The sequence below is a fragment of the Rhyacophila brunnea genome, unplaced genomic scaffold, assembly GCF_057557595.1.
Source record: "Rhyacophila brunnea isolate RB1 unplaced genomic scaffold, BYU_Rbru_1.0 scaffold_16, whole genome shotgun sequence".
NCBI lineage: Eukaryota > Metazoa > Arthropoda > Insecta > Trichoptera > Rhyacophilidae > Rhyacophila > Rhyacophila brunnea.
The window spans coordinates 21,393,198-21,414,446 of NW_028232816.1; the positions used below are offsets into that span (position 1 = coordinate 21,393,198).

Consider the following 21,249-nt stretch of genomic DNA (forward strand, 5'->3'; position numbering starts at 1 on the left):
TGGTCTTTGTTAGGGATCCCGAGCTATTTTCGATATCTATGAATCCCGGGATTGACAAACATAATCCCGGGATTTCGGGATTGATTTTTTTATCAATTTTTATGGAAAATAAAATAAAAACGAAAATATAACAGAAAAAATACTTTTAATAAAAAATAACTACATTAAAAATAAACTGAGTTTGAATGAAGTTTGATTTATACCCATGTGTAGGTTGCCGATTCATTTTATTTTTTCACGTAAATTATTAAAAATGGAAAGATTGGAAAAAAACAATGCTTCGCACTTTTAACAAAGTAATTCCACCATGATATCATACGTTTTACGGCAGTTTCATATTTGTCTGACTAATAGATTTATGAAGCGGAAAGGCCATAAGTACGCCATGATTATTTGCTTTAATATCGCTAATCCATTCATTAAGTCTTTACTATTAGAAACAGCATTCTCCTATTAAATTCACATTATTATTTAAATTACAATATTATTTACTCCGTTAAACTTGTGTATTTCCAAGATTGAACGTATAAAATATTAACAATAAATGTCTTAAATTGTAAAAATTATACTAGATTTATTTTTGATTGTTTTTATCAATGTTATTTGTAATTATAATTTTTTTATATTAACAATGGAAAAAATGCCAATCCCGGGACCAGTCCCGGGATCCCGGGATTGTCAAATTGTAATCCCGAAATCCCGGGATCATAATTTTGGCTCGGGATTGAATTCCCTAGTCTTTGTGAAGTAAAATGTTTGAAAGCTTGAAGTAAAATGGTGTAATTAAACCCCAAAGAAGTTTATCGCTGATATAGTGTACCTACGTTTTATAACTTTGCACTCTTTTGCACTTTTTACTACACTGATACGACTGATTGCCTGATTACCGCGCATACTATTAGATCAAATGATATTCACTTGTATTAATATATATATATAGTAATAAATAAATAGATAATAGATATAAAATATATTAAATGGAGTGCAAAGTTATGAAGCATATACTCTACAGAGCATTGGTAGGTAAGACATATTATTATACAGTGGTCTTTGAAGCTCCAGAAATATTCATCCAAAGTTTTTCGACTACTGGTTTATAGGATTAATCGCCATTGAAAAGTATCTGTGGTGTTTAAGGGCGGACGTGCTCAGCATGGGTCAAAATGGAGCATTTATTCTATTTTCAAAGCACGATCCTGGACATTCCTTAAACGTTGTAGATAATCTATTTATATAATTTTGAAGCCTTATTATCCTTTATATTTATTTTAAACATTTGATGACTGCATAAAGTATTTTTATTACATAAAATAGTATTCTTTTAAACCTCTCGCTCTAATGTTTTAGAATATAGTCATATATATTTTAGAATATAGTACATAAATGTGCAGTGGTGTTAAAATTTTTTACATTTATTAATTTTTAAACGCATTTATAAAACCATCCGTATAATTTATGTCGACATTATTATAGTGAAATATTTACGATAAAAAATTATATTGATAATCTCTGTGATCCCAAATTTGACAAGAATTTTGCATTTTATTATTCAAAAAATGGGCAAGATTTATACATTTGAAGATAGTTCTAAAGATACTAATTATAAGCTATGTCTTTGACCATTCAAGTGTGATAAACATCCTACGAATAATGATTGCTTTATAATAATTATTGACCTAAGAATAAGGTAGTGTTTTTTTGAAATACGCCATTTCTTTTGGCATTCCCCAGTGGTTGAAATGCTTTGAAAATATAATAAAATCTCCATTTTAACCTACGCTGAGCATGTCCCCCCTTAAAGCAAAATTATTTGTATACAAAATAAAATGATTGCATTATTGTTTATACAATAATTTTATCATGTATTCATAGAAAATGAAATAGACAATTTTATTATTATTCAAACGTATTTATTATGACCTCGTGGTTTAATAAAATGTCAATACTTTCTTAACAGCAAAAAGTAATACACACCTACGTGGATACATATTATATTGTTTTTATTTGTGGAAATTTGGACTATGGAAATTTCTGTTGTAAATTTATGACTAGTGTGTCCAGATTGAGCGAAATTTTATAATTAAATAATTACAAGATAAAAAGAACTTTTTATATAAGTACAACGTTTTTAAATTTATGTTGAATCATATAAACTTGACTTGACTAGCTTAAACGATCAAAAAAATTGTACTTGATAGAAATACTGAATAAATATAGAATACTGAAATGCCATTTTGACATTTCATATTGATTTACATAGTAACGCACGTATATATTAATAATTTAGTTGCTAGGACCACCCCCTTAGCAACCAATAATAGTCTTTTACTTTTTACGGATTTTTCTGAAATAACTTCCCATACAAAACAGAATTAACTGAAAATGAATTCATTTATGCTTAAAGATGGCTAAAAGTATTAAAATAATGCATTGGAATCGTGTTCTGATATATTATAAAAGTTTCAAATGTCTAGCTAGTCGGGAAGTTAGTTAAAAATCGATTGCAAGATTTGTGCTGGACAAACAACCACCGGACAAACAAGAATACGAGCTAATAAAAACGTTGTAAAAAGGGGATATTTTCCCCCTGAATGAAAATGAATCTTCTTTAATTCATCATATTTCCTTTATAAATTCTTATAAAAATCGTGTGTTCTCGCATTTGTTGATACATTTTATCATCTATAATAAAAACAGTTATCTGCGGTGCAATACTGTTTAGAATTTGTTGAGATTTTGTCATTTTAATTATACTGTGCGATTTTCTCCTTTATTGCTTACCATGAGCTATAAAAATACACTTAAAAGAGGCTCACAGGTCAAAAAATGTTGAGAAAAATAAATAAGTCTTATAGTCTCTTACGTAAGGCAAGAGGGAATGTTTAAATCAACCATTAATTATTATTACTAGGGTATGTAACGCGTTGGTTAAGGCTATACCTCAGCTGAGGCATGGTCGAAAAAGATCGTGACTATTGTGCAAATGACGCGAGCCGAACCAAGTATAATTTGTCATAAAAATTCAACATGCGTCCTTTTATGTTATGGTTATTATTATATTAGTAATATTAATAGTATTTTCATTGACATGTTTTCTTTTTCAAGTACATGCGGAACGTTTTTTAGTCATCTTTACACGATTTAAGAATATATTCCTCTGACGCCATCACAAAACAAATTGACGTGCTCACAAGTCGACTATCGCTCTCCGAATGTCAACGCGGCCGAAATTACGTCCCACATAGTGTTGAAAATTATTTGCCGTTTCACTTATGTACGCTCTTAATACACGTAGGTGTATGGTACTTTGTTGTTTATGATGAACACAATAAAAACAAAAACTATTCTCTGATGACAGATATTGCATAAAACATATTGTTTATAGCTAAATAACACAAAAGCTCATTATTGCTTAGAGAAATAGTAAATCATGCCATAAATATATATTTTTGGGTTTGGGTCGAAATCACGAAGGCCGGAATCCCGAATGCTGAAATCCCGAATGGCCGAAATCCCGGAAGCCGAAATCCCGAAGGCCGAAATCCCGAAAAATAAAAAAATACAAACAGTAATAATTGCGCAATCTTGACACTTGAGTTGCGCAAATTTTACAAGAGAGACAAAAAAAAGGTTTTTTTTGTAGTAGTAGTAGTTTGTTCAGTATTTTTTTATTTTTTACTTTCGGGATTTAGGCTAACGGGATTTCGGCCTTCAGGATTTAGTCCGGCACCCATTTGTTTTACTATGTGTCTTAAAATATTTATAGAAACGGAATACATAACCGATTCACTTCGTCAATTTCGTGTCCTGCCTGGCGACCTTCCAAAAGATTTATATCAAGAAGAAGAAGAAAAAGAACAATATACAAATAAATTTATAAATAACAAACGAACATATTAATAATTTGAATGTTACATTCTTAAATCTTGTGAATTATTCGTTGAATAAAAGAAATAGTTAATTATGAACATATTATTATTGAATATATTATTAACATCTCCAGACAGTAGTGCATTAACGAGTCGAACAATGTTAGTGAAAATGAAGGATACGTTTCGTCCGCCTCCGAAACCGATCCTAATCTCTTAATTAAAAGTGGAATAAGTACTACAAAAAAAATGCGTTTTATTAAATAAAAACAACAATACAATGCAGTTCCACCATGAATTGACAGTTAACAAAATAAAAGAAATTATCAATGAACACTCAAAACTATGGCATTGACAATTTATCACTCTACCATTCTGGGCAGCATTGACAGTGTGTGTCCCTGATAACTATCTTAGAAATAGGGAGCATCAGTTGTTTATTCTCCCAAGGTGCTGAACCAACCTGCCACTGGTAATGCCAATTGGGAGGGTGATAACTATGTTCAACTAAATTGCTTCGGGTGTTGATATATTCCACTTGCGTGAGGTGAGTTTAGGTGGACGCTATTTTATAAATTCTTAAAATAGGGTCTCCTTAGCTAACTCGGTGTACTTCTTTGAACTACTATAGACGTATAATTATATTTTCACTGCGTTTGTATGTTTATATTATGTTCTCTTTTTATATATTCATTTTTATCCCTTTCATTACTTTTATTTTTTCTTTCTTCTTTATAATACTATTTTATGTCATGTTGTTAACGTCCTAAATTTATAATTTGTAATGTCCACAGTATGTAAAATAAATAAATTGAATTGAATTGAAATTGAATTGAAATTGAATCACCTGATAGCCCTTATCACCCTTAAGCTGATGAACCACGTTTACGTTGGACTATTCTGCCTATCGTGAAAGCTGTATTTAGTTGCATAAATTAGAGCTTTGTGTCTAACGAAGAAAATGCTAACACAATAATATCAAAAAGCAATTCGCGTTACTTTCACAATATTATTTATTCCACTGCATCATAGACAACTAACCAAAGCGGGCTTTAATTTTCGTGAGTATATTCAGACCCTCTCTAAAATATTTGGTCTGGGAGGGCGCTATGTCCACAGGTTTTCATGAGGTATTCATTTCCATAAACCACTTCTCCCTGTCTCTTAGTAAGCTTCCTTCGTGTGGCGGTATAGAGGCTGGTCAGTTGTAAACAAACGGGCGCGTGGAAACAACGCGTGCAGCCATAGCGCTCTCCATGACTTATTGACCGAAACGGACTACTCAGTGTTAGCAATAACAGTTACCTTTCTTTCATCTGTGCAACACCATCTCAAGTGTGAAATACCTGTCTAGCCACCAACACTCAACAAACTGTGCGATCAAAAACAATTACGACTTTCAATATCAATTATTATTTTTTAAATCCATCGACTTAAAACGAAAGATGAACGTCTTTTCAGTGTGAAAAAGTGGTGCAGTGTTTTTTTCTTTCATCGCTTGGCGCGATAATTTATTTTTCAAAACATCGGCAGCCTATTATTTTTTTTTCTGAAGGGGTGACCAGTTTTCCAAATTTTCCATGTGTGGTAAGGAAACTAATCTTATTTTTTTGTTTTACACTATTTTATTTCTGCAGAACTATGTATCCATTACTGGTGTATTTATAGTATTATCTAAAAAAAAAGGTTATTTAAAGTAATAATATAATTTACGAGAAGTCTTTTTGTGTTCAAATTATAAATTGGTTTAAAATATAATATTATTATGCTGATTAATAGTAGATACGTATATATACGTGCCCTTTATATCTAGATTCATAAATTGAGGACAGATTAATTGTATGAACTCACAACAATATTTATATTAGGCACATTTACATGCATCTTTAAAAACTTATTTGTATAATATTTATAACTGTTGTCCCTAGTGATATTTTTTTTATAAACTAACGAAACCACAACAGCTATTAAATTATGGAAATTTAGTACTATATTACCTATATTGTGATTTATTTTTACAAATAAAATAAAACGTATTTTTATCATATAGGTACTGTTACTTTTGAACAGAATTATGAAAATTTTTTCATCTAAACTTTAAAGCCATTTATCTCCTATTAGTATAAATGTAGTTAAAATTATTAATTTTAGATAGGCACACATATGAATGAATGTTCGGCGTGTTAATAAAATTGGTGGGTAACATCAATTTAAATATTTACCTTATTTACAATTTTAAAAAAAATTGAATATGCATTAATATAAGTATTAATATAATACTCTGCTACAATAAAGGTCGATTGTCTCGCTTTGTAGGCAGTGTTAAGATAATTTAGCGAAACCTAATTTCGATATTATATTATTGTGAGTACACTTGAATAGAAAATGCAAATCGCGAGCGGGATGGAAAGATGAATTACGCGTTCCAGATAGTGGATATCGCGGCAAATACCACTTGAGTATTACTGTATATACGAATGCACGCAGTAGCAACATGTATGTCACCGACTATATGATCCATATCCGGTAGAAAACTGCTATTTTATGTTAAAGAAGGCCAAAAATCGAACATCTCATCGACTATGAAATTTAATAAAATCGAATAATCAAAATTCGAAGAAATTGATATAATCGAGCGAAAACGATTATTATCTAGAGTGCCGAAATTATACCAAAAACAAACTATATTTATAGGAATACTATCTTACTCCATTATTCATGTTATTTTATTCAATAATCACCAATAATCCACCATATTTTCTGTGAGGTTGGCTATCACAGTTTAAATCTCTGTTTTATTCACTGTGGCTCTAAAAATTAACATCTTAACCACTAACACAAATTCATCAACACTTCAGCAAAGAAATGTGTATCCTTTATGGTGTTATATTCCCCTCTATGATAAACTGAAGCAGTTCATATATTTTAGCATAATATGGTCAAGATATCGAATTTTTCGTTTCCATACAATGCATAATATGTTTTCAAAACCCACCCTTTTGTTAAGATACTATAAAGTAATATTTTCTGGGGTCCCAAAATACACATCTTTATGACTTTATTTTATTATTGATTGCTTGGGAAAACGTCTAATACTTTGAATCATATTAGAAAAAAAATATAAATGAGAGTTTTTATACTATAATATAGCATTCTGCATTGTTTTGTATCATGTATTTATTAGGCATGTAATTAAATATGATATGCCATTTTAGACTTATAATATGTCAAGTTTAATATAAAAACAATATGACAATAAAGATGCAAGTAAAATTTTAACTGTTGGTCATTTTTTATATTTAAACTTAGTGCAGAATATAGATATAGGTACGATACGAATGTTTTAATAGTCTGATAAATTCAATTACTGTCTATGGAAATAACGCATTATTGATTGATAAATATCATGTTTTATCTGCATTGTAATTGTGTTAGCTTTTCATGTAGGTATATGTTTTCTTATTTATGAAAATATCTGAATAATAGAATTATTTCAATAACCTTCAACGTCAGATACAAATAAACATAAACTGAGTTACAATCTTTTAAAATGTCTATTATTTTTTGGAGATGAAAGTAAAAATTAAACAGTTGAATGTTTTCACGTAAAGTTTTTTTCAAATTCTGACAGCGGACGTTTGGTAATATTAGTATTGTATATTATTAATTATTGGTAATTAAATAGTGACATGTCTATCGTATATTATAATCCTTTCCAAACAAAAGTGTCGTATAATGTTGCTATTAGAATAGAAAGTCATAAAATCCAAACAATGCCACAACTAGAAAATGATCAATAAATTGTCTTTGAATTATGAGTATGTTGGTTTGAAATGTATAGCTTTCATTTTCTATCGGTTTTGGTGCTGTCAATATTGGCTATTCGTTTCGCGGTAGAAATTTATATTATAGTAGATCATTTAAAATAAGAATAATACCTAATTCATAGCTGCATATTGTTGTTATAACTAATGAATAATGAATATACAGGTAGACGAATTATCCTAACGAAGTAACTTTGATTATTTGATACCCAACACTGGTATTGGGTTTAGAATTAATTGTTATCAATAGTTTAGCACAGTTTCATATCCATTCAATTAATTCATATCTGAGAATGCTTTTGCACCATATTATATATTTCGGAAAGAGTCCTAGGGGGGGGGGGGGGCTTCCAGACAATTCGCGGAAACACGTCGTGTTTTAATGCAATTAATATAATGTGATTGGTTATCTCTTGCGCTCGCGTTCATTGTCATGATACAAATTAATGTGTATCTTCGACGCAACATCTAGACGCTAGACTTTACAGTGGCAAGTTGAGGAACGTGGGGTGCCCGAGATATTGTCTAATTTTGAGCCCCCTACGGTAACGCAAATAAAAATAAACCGTAAATTTAAACTCCATTATTCAATTTGTGCAAAAAAAAAACCGCATATTTTCTCAGATTTTGGTATAATTTAATCACTGTGTGACTGGTTTGAACTGTTTTGAGGCCCCCTTTTAAATCTCCTGACGAATCGATTGCATCATTTGCGTCAAAGAATATCGATACTGGGATCTGGTTATTGGGAGACGCTAAGCTATGACACCGCAACGTCAGTGTCACTATACGATTAAACCGAAGAGATTGAACCACAACAATAGAGAGAGTAATGCGAAAGTATTGTAGTAATATATTTGATAGGTTTGGCAGTTCTATTGGATAAATTATTTGAAAACAATATGAAAATGATGCCTTGCTGTTGATGCATATTATGCATTGGTTACATAATATAATACTTTACACGATATTATACTGATATTAACGATTTTATGCATTCGTTCATCTTCCTACATTATAATATTATTATAATGTCGGTTCATTGAATACATAACTCTATTTTGGTATCATCTAGATACAAATAGTTCAATACCTTTTTATCTCAGTATGGTTCTGGTAAAGGAATATCAATCAAATGAACCTGCAATGCGATATAAAACATACCTACCGAAATAGCGAAGAAAAAATATCGATAACTGTGGGTCTATTCTATATAAAAAGCGGATATCGACGGCAGTTTATCATATGTATGTATTAAGGTATTATAACTGTTATAATAAGTTAGCCGTCTAAACTGTCTATCTTGCCCTAAAAGTTAACACAGCCAAGAGAGGGACTGTTCAAACATAACACCTTTTGACAGCTTACACGGTTAACTTATTGTAACAATTAACTACATAAATTTTATGATAAACTGCCGTCGATGGTCGCCATTAGCCGCCCTGTGTATAGAATAGACCCACTGGTATCTGTATCAAATAATGATGCTTGACTAAGAGGGATTTATTTATAAAAAAATGGCAAAATACTAATTTAAGCATAGGTAGGTAGTTTAAATTTTCACTTTCATGTACAACATGTCCATATTTATAGAATATTTTTTTAAATAAAGTTGATTCAATCACTTTTATTGCACATTTTATGGAAGAATAAAGAATAAAGCAGCATTGATTTGATTTAAAATGTGTAAATAATTGTGAAGGGGAGACATGCTCGTCGAAGGTCAAAATTGAGTTTTTATTGTATTTTCAAACCATGATCCTGGACACTCCTTAAACGTTGTAGATAATCTATTTATATAATTTTAAAGCCTTATTATCCTTTATAGTTATTTTAAACATTTGATGACTGCATAAAGTATTTTTGTTACATAAAATAGTATTCTTTTAAACCTCTCGCTCTAATTTTTTAGAATATAGTCATATTTCGGTACATAACTGTGCAGTGGTGTTAAGATTTTTTACATTTATTAATTTTTAAACGCATTTATAAAACCATTATTATAATTTATTACGAGATAATTTTTGTAAAATATTCACGATAAAAAATTATATTGATAATCTCTGTGATCCCAAATTTGACAAGAATTAGGCATTTTATTATTCAAAAAATCGGCAAGATTAACACATTTAAAGATGATTCTAAAGATATTTATTATAAGCTATGTCTTTGACCATTTAAGTGTGATAAACATCTTATGAATAATGATTGCTTTATAATAATTATTGACCTAAGAATAAGGTAGTGTTTTTTTGAAATACGCCATTTCTTTTGGCATTCCCCAGTGGTTAAGCTACAACATACGGCCGTAGCCATAAGTTGACGAACTATAATTAAAGTAGGGAGTAAAATTATGTTAACGCGCGTGTTTGACCCGTTAAAGGGCCGTTAAGTAATTTTTCTTTTTGAAAATATAATATCAAAGTTTTCTTCTAAATCTCATCTGATTTAACAGTATTTTTTTGCTACTATTATACGGCGTCTATGTTCGACGGAAATTTAATATCAATTTAATATTCGATAAAAGTTAATGGTTATTAAAAAAAATATCGTTTTATATTCGTCGCGTTCTATCAGAGTCTAAAGATGCAAGCTGTGTCAATCAATTAATTGATCTGATTTTAATAGCATCTGAACATTCTAAACTAAACGGCTATTATTTTGCTTAGAAGTATGGGAAAATAGTGGTTCCATGCGTAGCAAAAACATCGCATACCAGCAATGATCATTCGAAATTTAAATACCACACAGATAGACAGTTCTAAGCGAATCTAAACGATTGTTTGAAATGATTATTATTTTTGAACTATATGTAAGATAATAAACAAAAAAAAATGATTTCTATAAATACACTCACTATCGTGTTTCCATTGATATTTGCAATCATGTTTTTAGATCACAAGACAATAGATATCTGATTATAGGTAGGTACCTATCAGTTACACATTGAGTATAGTAAACTAAAATAATTACAAGATAAAAAGAACTTTTTACATACAGCGTTTTTAAATTTCCTGTTGAATTATTATGGTCAATATGCTCAAACTTGTACTTGATATGAAGTAAATAAAAAACAAACAAACAAACAAACAAATATAGAATAATGAAATTTAATGTCATTTTGACATTTCATTTTGATTTCCATAGTAACGCACGTATATATTAATAATTTAGTTGCTAGGACCACCCCCTTAGCAACCAATAATAGTCTTCTTACTTTTTACGGATTTTTCTGAAATAACTTTACTTACAAAACGGAATTAATTGAAAATGAATTCAATTCTGCTTAAAGATGGCTAAAAGTATTAAAAGAATGCATTGGCATCGTGTTCTGATATATTCTAAAAGTTTCAAATGTCTAGCTAGTCGGGAAGTTAGTTAAAAATCGATTCCAAGATTTGTACTGGACAAACAACCACCGGACAAACAAGAATACGAGCTAATAAAAACGTTGTAACGTTGTAAAATAGGTTAGGTATTTATAATACAAAGACTTGAAACTATTGAAATGGTCTGTCAATAGAATATTATTGATTTATTAATATAGTGAGTGACTCTTTAAAACACCCATACAATTAGCCATTTCTATGAATGATATAAATATTTATATTTTCTTAGATTTAACACAATACAATAAATATTTTATATCTCCCACAGAATCGAATATTTTTTAATAAATGTTTATTTCTCTTTAGCTATTTTTGTTAAATTCATTGGGATCGTGGTTTGAATATTAAATTTACCGTCCATGATTAATAGGGGGATATAATTAAATGATATGATTTAAATTAATAGTCTTCACATCAATCTATATTGATTTAAATCATTGTAAGGTATACATTAAAATATACAAAACGCATTTCCTTATTTTGAAATCTATATTTTGTGTCTTTAACAAGGCGTAATACATTATTTTGTAGGTCTGTCATATTCAAAAAAAGTCGATACTAGTATCGTATCGGAAGAAAACTATCGATATATAGGGACTTATCATTTTTTTTAATACTGAAAAAATACAGTGTTTTCTTGGTAAACAATAATCACGATATTATACTAGATTTATATAGTCATGCGGTATAACTATTTAGTAACATTTGAGACTTAAGAGCGTATATAAGTGAAACGGCAAATAATTTTCAACAGTATGTGGAACGAAATTTCGCAGTCGTCGCCAGTCGGAGAGCGATAGTCGACCTGTTCGCACGTCAATTTGTTTTGTGATGGCGTCGGAGGAATAAATTCCTAAATCGTGTAAAGATGACTAAAAAACGTTCCGCATGGACTTGAAAAAGAAAACATGTCAATGAATATACTATTATTATTACGAATATAATAATAAACATAACATTAAAAGGACGCATGTTGAATTTTTATGACAAATTATATTTCGGTCGGTTTGCGTCATTTGCACAATGCGCGCATCGCCTAGTCACGATCTTTTTAGACCATGCCTCAGCTGAAGAGCCTTAAAACATTAATTTGGTTCTACAAAATGTTTTTAAAATAGTATTGGTCCAATGTCACCCCTTTTCAATGTACATATTATTTTATGCATTTAAAAAATAGTTCGTGTTACTCCATCACATTACAGAGGCTCGATGTTTTTGACAAATCGACTCAAAGTAGCTGTCAAAGTATTATCTTCAAAATAGTGTATTTATAACAACGAATATTAAAAAAACATTTTCTATTTCACACATATGTGCTATATTTTGATAAAAGATGTCAAAAAACTGCATACTAATAGTTTAACTATGGAAAAAAAGTATTGGCTGATTCGATACTAACAAAAAGTATTGATTATAAAGTATCTAAGTACATATCCATACTTTTTTGGCGGTCCTATAAGCATAACTATTTTATAAATTTAATTTATGACTAAATTAATGACATTACTTTCGAATAATTTGTTTATAATAATAGTGTGATGGTTATCTTTAGTAGGTACAACAAATATTATTAAAATTATTTTTTTGCCATTTTAAATTAGAGCAATAATAATATGTACCTAAGTACTTAATTTCATATAACAGATTATAGACACAAACTAATATTATGATGCTAGTAAAAATATCTATCCAACCACAATCAGGTTATTGAATTAGATTTAATAGGACCGGGATCGCATTGAGTATAAAATCAAGTGTTATAATTTCATCGAAACGCTTTGGGCAAGTCAATCAAACGGTTGCTAAGTAACCAAATTGATAACTGTCATTACTGTACTCTGTAAGCTCAGTTTTGTGCATATGTTATTATTGTTCATAACAGGAAAATACTAATAATATACCAACGTACTATGTCGATGAGAATGTAAAAATCGAATTAAGTAATTAAATTAACTGAATACAGTTATTTTTTCCTCTTTATCTGACGATGGAACTATTAATATTACTATAATCATATGTTAATAAAATAAGTCGTATTATTATATTATGTTCGCACAATTCGTTTAAAAGAAATTTCAAACCTTACAAAAAATTACAAATGTATTTTCACTAACATCGATTCAGTGTTTCCCAACGTGGGGCGTACGCCCCACCGGGGGGAAATTTGAATGTTTTGGGAGGCAATGTGCAAATCATTAATATTTGGTATATTTTTTTTGTTAAAACACATTTTTGAATATATTTTATTGATATTGCAACCATGACTGAAAATTACAGTTGCTATTCCCATCATAATATCGTCTCTGTTCTGGCAGAACACACTAACTGGAGAATACTAGTTTTGAGTAATTTGACTTTGAAGTTGTTAAAAATAGTCTATCATGTGAGTTTATTAAGTAATCGTAAAAAGGATGACTTTAAAATAAAGACTGTTTATTTATTAAGAAGGTTTCCAGACGGTAAATTTTGAAATAAGGAACATTTTGGTATAACTAACTCAATATGTAATTTTTTCGAATTAGTGTCTTCTGCCAGAACAGTGACGATATATAGTTGAATGTTGCGTAAATTAGTACCTCACATAAAAAACTCTTTGCATTTCATATCAAACACAAGGATCACACTAATTTTCTTCCGAATTCTAAATCTAATATAATATACATACTTACTTACTAAAGTTAAATTAAAAATTGTATTGCCTATGTGCATTTTTTATTTCAAGCAATTCATTTTTTTCAGAATTTTGTAGTTAACTATGAAATTTTGATAGGGGCAGGGGGGCATGGAGATTTTTGAAGCGTTGAAGTGGGGCATGGCACAAATAAGGTTGAGAAACTCGTGTGTTACACAACGAAGAGTCAATTTTAAATCAAATTATTTTCGTACATTATTTAGGTAACTTTATCAAAAAAATAATTTATTTTATTTTGTTAACTGTCAATTCATGGTGGAACTGCATTGTATTGTTGTTTTAATTTAATAAAACGCATTTTTTTGTAGTACTTATTCCACTTTTAATCAATAAATTAGGACCGGTTTCGTCCGCCTCAGAGGGACATTTTCAACTGAAATGTTCAGTTCAAAAAACTTCAGTTGAAAATGTCCCTCTGAGGCGGACGAATCCGGTACTAATTTATTGATTAAAAGTGGAATAAGTACTACAAAAAATGCGTTTTATTAAATTAAAACAACAATAAAAAAAATGCAATTATGATAAATCCAAGCCCCGATCCAGTGCTCAAAGGCAGTTGGCGATTTTTTTTCAAACCAAATCTGGATTAAGTATACCTATGGATTTTTATAATATTCTTCAATTCCTTCCCTGTAAATTATTAATTAGATAAAATATTTATTAATACTCGTAATAAAAACTGTTAATATCGTGTCCTATATTATTAGGGTTACATTTGTTCTATCTGGAATAGAAATAGTGAAAAATAATATATTTTATAATACTTTGGTAAGATGGCAAAACATGATAATATGTCTGTTTTTCTAAATTGTCCAGGAGAAACAGGCTCGGGTTTAAACTTGGAAAAATATTCAAACGATGAACAAATCACATATTGATTCAACTTATTTCTCCGAACTTATAAGACCTATTAATACCACATTTTGATATCTTGTAGATCTCATTGATACGGGTCTGAAGGTATCCATAACTCAATTTGCTAAAAACAACAGACATAATATCATGTTTTGCCATCTTACCACAGAATTTATACATACTACAAAATAAACGCGAGATGTATTACTAGAAAATGCAAGTTACTACGTAGGTCATGGCCCCCACATCCTGAACTGGGCCCACATGCCAGGTTCTTTGGCGGGCCCCCCTACCTATCTCTAAGGATAAAGGCAGTGTGATGCTCTATAGTAGCGTTTTCCAAATGTTGTACGCGGTAAAATTAATGTGTTTGTATTTAGTATATGTATTTAGTGTTTTGTGTTGTATATTTTAATACATCTATTTGAATTTAGGAGTTGACGAGTGTCGATACACAATTCAAATTTTTATCGTACAACCGTATAATTTTAAGTAATAACATTATTGAACGAAAATAGCACCGCAGGCGACTTTTTTACTATTAAAGCAAATTTGTGTTTATCTCACTTATCTGGTCGACTGGCCTCGCCGGCCCTTCCCTGAGCCCGGGCCCCCAGGCTAGAGCCCTGTCAGCCCCCCCTTGTTGGGGCCATGACGTAGGTACCTATAGTTAATGCAGTATCTTCAACTATTAAATTACCCACTGGATTGTAAATGAAAACAATCAATTTTGTTTATATTTAACTATATAATTACTAAAACTGTTGAAAGTTTCATTCGCTTACGTATAATAATTATTCGTTTTACGTCAAAATATTAATTAGTAGGATTTACTTAAATCTCTCCAAGACCGCTGCCAGAGATTGGTCGAAATATTGTATTAATGAAATTATTATTCAAACCGCCTTAGACTTAATTGAAAATGATAACATACTTTGTTAACTTATAAATAAATGAAAACTCCAAGTGCAACTTTCTCATATTTTGATTTACATATTACTTATTATTCAAATCAGGGATTTTGGAGTAATTTAATATGCTGTAGGTAGTGCCACATTACAGCCGACGTTGTACTTGCAGCATTTTTAGGGACTAATACATTAAAAAAAATATATTGTAAACGCATCATCGTTCAGCAGTGATGTCCGTGGAGGTAAGTAAGTCATGCTCTGTTCAGGAGTGACACATTATGAAAGACGGCGAATAAATAAACCACTACAATTATTATTTGCTGGAATGAAATGCCAATAGAAATAGCGTATTTCAAAAAAATACTACCCTATTCTTAGGTCAATAATTATTATAAAAAAATCATTATTCGTAGAATGTTTTATCACATTTGAATAGTCAAAGACATAGCTTATAATAAGTATCTTTAGAATTATCTTCAAATGTGTTAATCGTGCCCATTTTTTGAATAATAAAATGCTAAATTCTTGTCAAATTTGGGATCACAGAAATTATAAATATAATTTTTTATCGTAAATATTTCACTAGGTATGTACCTATATAATGTTAACAAAATTTTTACTAATGGTTTTTTAAATGCGTTTAAAAATTAATAAATCTAAAAAATCTTAACAACACATAGATGTACTGAAATATGACTATATTCTAAAACATTAGATCGATAGGTTTAAAAGAATACTATTTTATGTAATAAAAATACTTATGCAGTCATCCAATGTTTAAAATAAATATAAAGGATAATAAGGCTTCAAAATTATATAAATGAATTATCAACAACGTTTAAGGAATGTCCAGGCTTATGCTCTGAAAATACCATAAAAGCTGCATTTTGACCTACGTGGCGCATGTGTGCCCTTAAGTAAGAAAGATAAATTACTTAAACATTATAAAAATCACGCCGAAACGCAAGATAACAGTATAAAGATACAAAGTTTATCATCAGGGTATCATCAAAGTATCACATCAAAATAAATATATTAATCACTTATATGGCAGCTTACTGATAATATAATATGTATAATATAATATTTTATGACTGTTTGGAGGTAGCGGCGTCGCTTCGCGGCCAATAATTATTTGTAACTTAGGATTGTAGTTTTCATTGCTAAGTGCTAAGCACGGGTGAAGAAAATCGCGCATTAATAAATTATTCAAGCCGAAGAGAAAGCGATAGGTACTTACTTCCATCTAGCTATAATAATATGATTAACTCTGTTAGTGTGTTTAGACTGGCTGCTCGGTGCAGAATACATGCACTTAGATATGAATATGGATGAACTTGGTAGGTATATTAAGTTTATCACAGCGTATGTATTCGAAAGAAAATATTTAATGTGTAAGTACTGAAACTTTCACACACTCAACTCGCCACCGTTTGGAACATACGTATGGTCCACGATGATATTGTTGCAAATCCGTATGAGTATTTTTGTATGGTAGTACTGAACATTTATGATACAAGTAATGCAATAAAAATAACATTCCTGCGCATAAATATTCTATACACAAGGTTGCTATCGGCGGCTATCGAGGGTAGTTTAGCATATTTATGTATTGAGGCGGTTAAATGTTACAATAACTTAACCGTCTGAGCTGTTAAAAAGTGCTATATTTTAACAACACCTCTCATGGTTGTGTTAATTTTTAGAGTGAGATAGACAGTTTTGACAATGTATACGGCTAACTTATTGTAACAATTATAATATCTCAATACATAAATATAATAAACTACAGTCGATAGCCGCCGATAGCAGCCTTGTGTATAGAATAGATGCACTGAATTGAATGCAAACCGTGTTAGTAAGTATCTTCTGATGTAGGTAATGTAAACAAAGGTTTCCCAATATATCTATCGTTGGTCTAAATATCTTTTGCCCCGAATTTTAAGATAAATCCGTAGGTACCTACCACGATCAATTTAATTTTTTGTCTTCTGTCTGTCTACAGTCTTCTTGCATCTTCTCAGGTTGTGTCAGAAATCCAGCTCCACCATGGACACTCGTCCATGGTGGAGCTGGATTTCCATGTCGGAGTTCGTTTGGTTCATTAATAATATATCAATGGTTTGGTTAGAAACAAACGCAGTTTTAGACGTTATTGAGGCATTCGAAGATCGTGTGATGAGAGGCTACAATCATGGTCCGCCTTTTTATCTTATCATTAATGTTAATGCCATATAACATCGCACACCTGATATCCATTGCAGTAGGTACTACATATTTTAGAGACAGATACTATACAAGTAAACGCAAAACGTGTTAGTAGTTAAAGGCGTACCTATAAAAAGGGTATATTATATTATAATACATTGGAGTAACAAGTGATTTTGTTGTATAAAGGGCCTATGTTACAATATACACAGCATGGGGAATTTATTGTCATAATATCGCCATACTTCTTATCAAAATTCGTTCGAAAAGATTGGCTAACGTGCAAGATGGTTCTACATGCGATATAGGTACAATTTGATACTTTTACTTTGATTTTTTATGTTTTTATTGGTTGCTCTATTACGTGTTATCTTAAAAAAATATTATTTTTAAGATAAGAAAATGCTTATCTTTAAAAATATACCAATAAACATTGAAATTGTTGTTATTTATTTCGCTAAGTGTTTTTCATCTTTGCTGAAATTTTTGTTTATCCATATATTATTACCTAACCTTTTTATAGGGACACCGTGAGGTTATTCACAGTAAATTTTTAATTGTCTTTGCTAATACACATATAAAAACACAGTTTTGCCCCATGCCCCCCACATCCTGAAGCGGTCCCCCAACCTAGGATGTTTGGCGGCCCCCCCTACCTATCGCTAAGGGTAAAGGCAGTGTGACGCGCTGCAGTATTATTCTCCAAATGGTGTATGCGGTAAAATTAAGGTGTATTTTTAGCGATTTTTTTTGTATTTTTCATCCATTAGAATTATGGAGTTGTCTAGTATCGGCACACAGTTAAAAAATTGCTTCATACAACTAAATATTTTTGATTATTAATATTATTGAAAGAAAAAAGCGAAAAGACGTTTTTACTATTAAAGCAAATTTGTGATCTGTGTTTATAAACTCAATAATTACAAGATAAAAAGAACTTTTTATATACGACGTTTTTAAATTTTCTGTTGAATCATATAAACTTGACAATTCTATGTATTAATAATTTAGGACAAATAATTGTCAAATAATAACAAACAAAATAATACGAATACTGAAATGTCATTTTGATTTCCATAATACCTAACGCACGTATATATTAATAATTTAGTGGCTAGGACCACCCCCATACATACAATAATAGTGGATTGGATTACGGATATCTTCCGAAATAACTTTTCATACAAATCAGAATTAACAGAAAATGAATTCAATTCTACTTAAAGATTACTAAAAGTATAAAAAGAATGCATTGGCATCGTGTTCTAATATATTCTAAAAGTTTCAAATGTCTAGCTAGTCGGGAAGTTAGTTAAAAATCGATTGCAAGATTTGTACTGGATAAACAACCACCGGACAAACAAGAATACGAGCTAAGAAAAACGTGGTAAAATACATACCGTCAATCAATTAATAATGGGACCCTGTAAGCTGTGTTTCGGAGGGTAACTTGAGAGATTTATTTTCAAATGTGACGTCTAACGATAGAGACAATGTTTATTCTCACTTGGACTTAACAAATTAAATCATGGCCATCTCAGGTTCCTCCTTGGAAACCTGACAGGCAGTGGAAGGGAATAGAATAAAACAATATGTCATTGATTACCATATTATATATTTATATATAGAGGTTTATAGCAAAATTCCCGTAGATTTGACACTATATAGTTTTTAATACTTCGTAAAATAATTGCGGACGTTCATTGATCGACCTATTGGTATGGAGAGGTTTGCAGCCAGAGTATTTATATCGCTAAGTTGATTTCGTATGATTTATGTAAGTACATCTATGTCAGCGAATTCAAAAAATCCAACCTCCTTGATAATATCCAATGTAAAGTAAACCTACAAATGTGACCATATCATACACAAAAATGATTAGGTACATCATTTAGTTTTACTAGGTATTTTGATGTTGTGTATGATTGTATTTTGTATCGTAATGTTTTCATTGCAATTTCTTTGTCTATTTTTTCAATGCCGATCTCCCACAACACGAGCGAATAATAATTAATGAACTGAAACATTAAAATTGACTAAATAATACAAAAAACAGACAGTAATTAGGTGTTAGAATTACTGCTGTATTATATTACAAGTAAACTTACAAAGCACTATTTCATAATATTATCAAAACAATAGACGCGGGAACGAAACCATACAGAGACACATGAGATTTACAGGTACTATCGTCGCCTTAATTAATAATAAATCGTTGTACTGCAAACCTAAATACGCTTGTTTTGATTATTATATAGCTAGTCTAAAATATAAATGTCAAATACACGACAGTTGTGGTATCCATCATGTTGAGATTATAATCCAGGTGAGGAAAACACGTGTCATTATAAACAATATTTATATACCAAAACACATTTAAAAAATATATTGTTTACTTATTTATTAATCATATATAAAAATCTTATAGTAATAAGTCAAATTGGGCGATTTTTAGGTGAGCCATGAAAACAGTATTACACACGCAGGTGGGTTAATAGATATACCTACATACATAAGAAATAATACATACAAACATAATATCGATATAATATTCCATTTCAAAATCATTTATTTAAATATAGTAAACTTTACAAATTACAAATTCAAGACGTAAAAAACAAAGAAATACTATTAAAACAATATGTATTAAAAGAGTATAAAGAGCAAATACAAAAATTATAAATACATTGAAGTACGCCGAATGAACTTAGTAGATCCTATTTTAAAAATATATAAAATAACGTCCACATAAACTCATCGTCACGTAGGTGGAATATTTCAATATTCGAAAGGATTTGATTGAACGGAGTATTGCCCGCCCAATTGGCATTACCAATAGAAAGTTAGTTCTGCACCTTGGGAGAGCATACAACACTGATGTTCTTGATTCAAGATAGTTATCAGGGACACGCAGGCTAACAGGTGTTTGCATTATACCCTGAATAAGTCAGAAGAACATATTTTCTAACCCGACAAGCACATCGGGCTAGTGATGGTGTTAAAACATTTAAAAATAAAGATGTCTTCTCCACAGTTTAAGGTTTTAATTGAGAAAAATACCTTCATCTCATCTAATAGATAACTACCTACTGTTTTTTTTAACACCCAGTAGCTATTTATATAACCTCAAAACCAATTATCATCTAGGGCCTAATCTTAGCTTTCCATCACTCTCTCGAGTTTCAACCATCGACGACAAAATTGCTGAAACACTAGCAATATAGTTTCATATCCTGACAAGTGTATTCGATCATTTAAATATGTATTGCTCATGTAAACGCCTCATTACGACCGGAAATATCAACCGAGTGTGGCAATCAACTAATAAAGTAATAAATGGCTAAGCAGTCGCTTATTTGTAGCGATTTATCTCCAGGCTATTGGCTGCAAAGTGGATCATCTACTTTTGGCATATTATTTCGCCAATTAAGTGATTTGTATGTTTATTTCAAAACATTGGCGGTCTCTGCAAAGATCGTTTTGAAAAACATGCTCTAATTA

General features: G+C 30.4%; 1 protein-coding gene across 1 annotated transcript in view; it reads left to right on the plus strand.

Annotated features, from left to right (window-relative positions):
* Positions 1-5,071: 5,071 nt before the first annotated feature.
* Positions 5,072-21,249, plus strand: part of LOC147074521 (uncharacterized) — a 74,144-nt gene continuing 57,966 nt past the window's right edge. The window contains exon 1 of the mRNA XM_085943968.1: positions 5,072-5,456. The gene's annotated coding sequence lies outside the window, so the exon portion shown is untranslated. The remainder of the gene's footprint in view (positions 5,457-21,249) is intronic.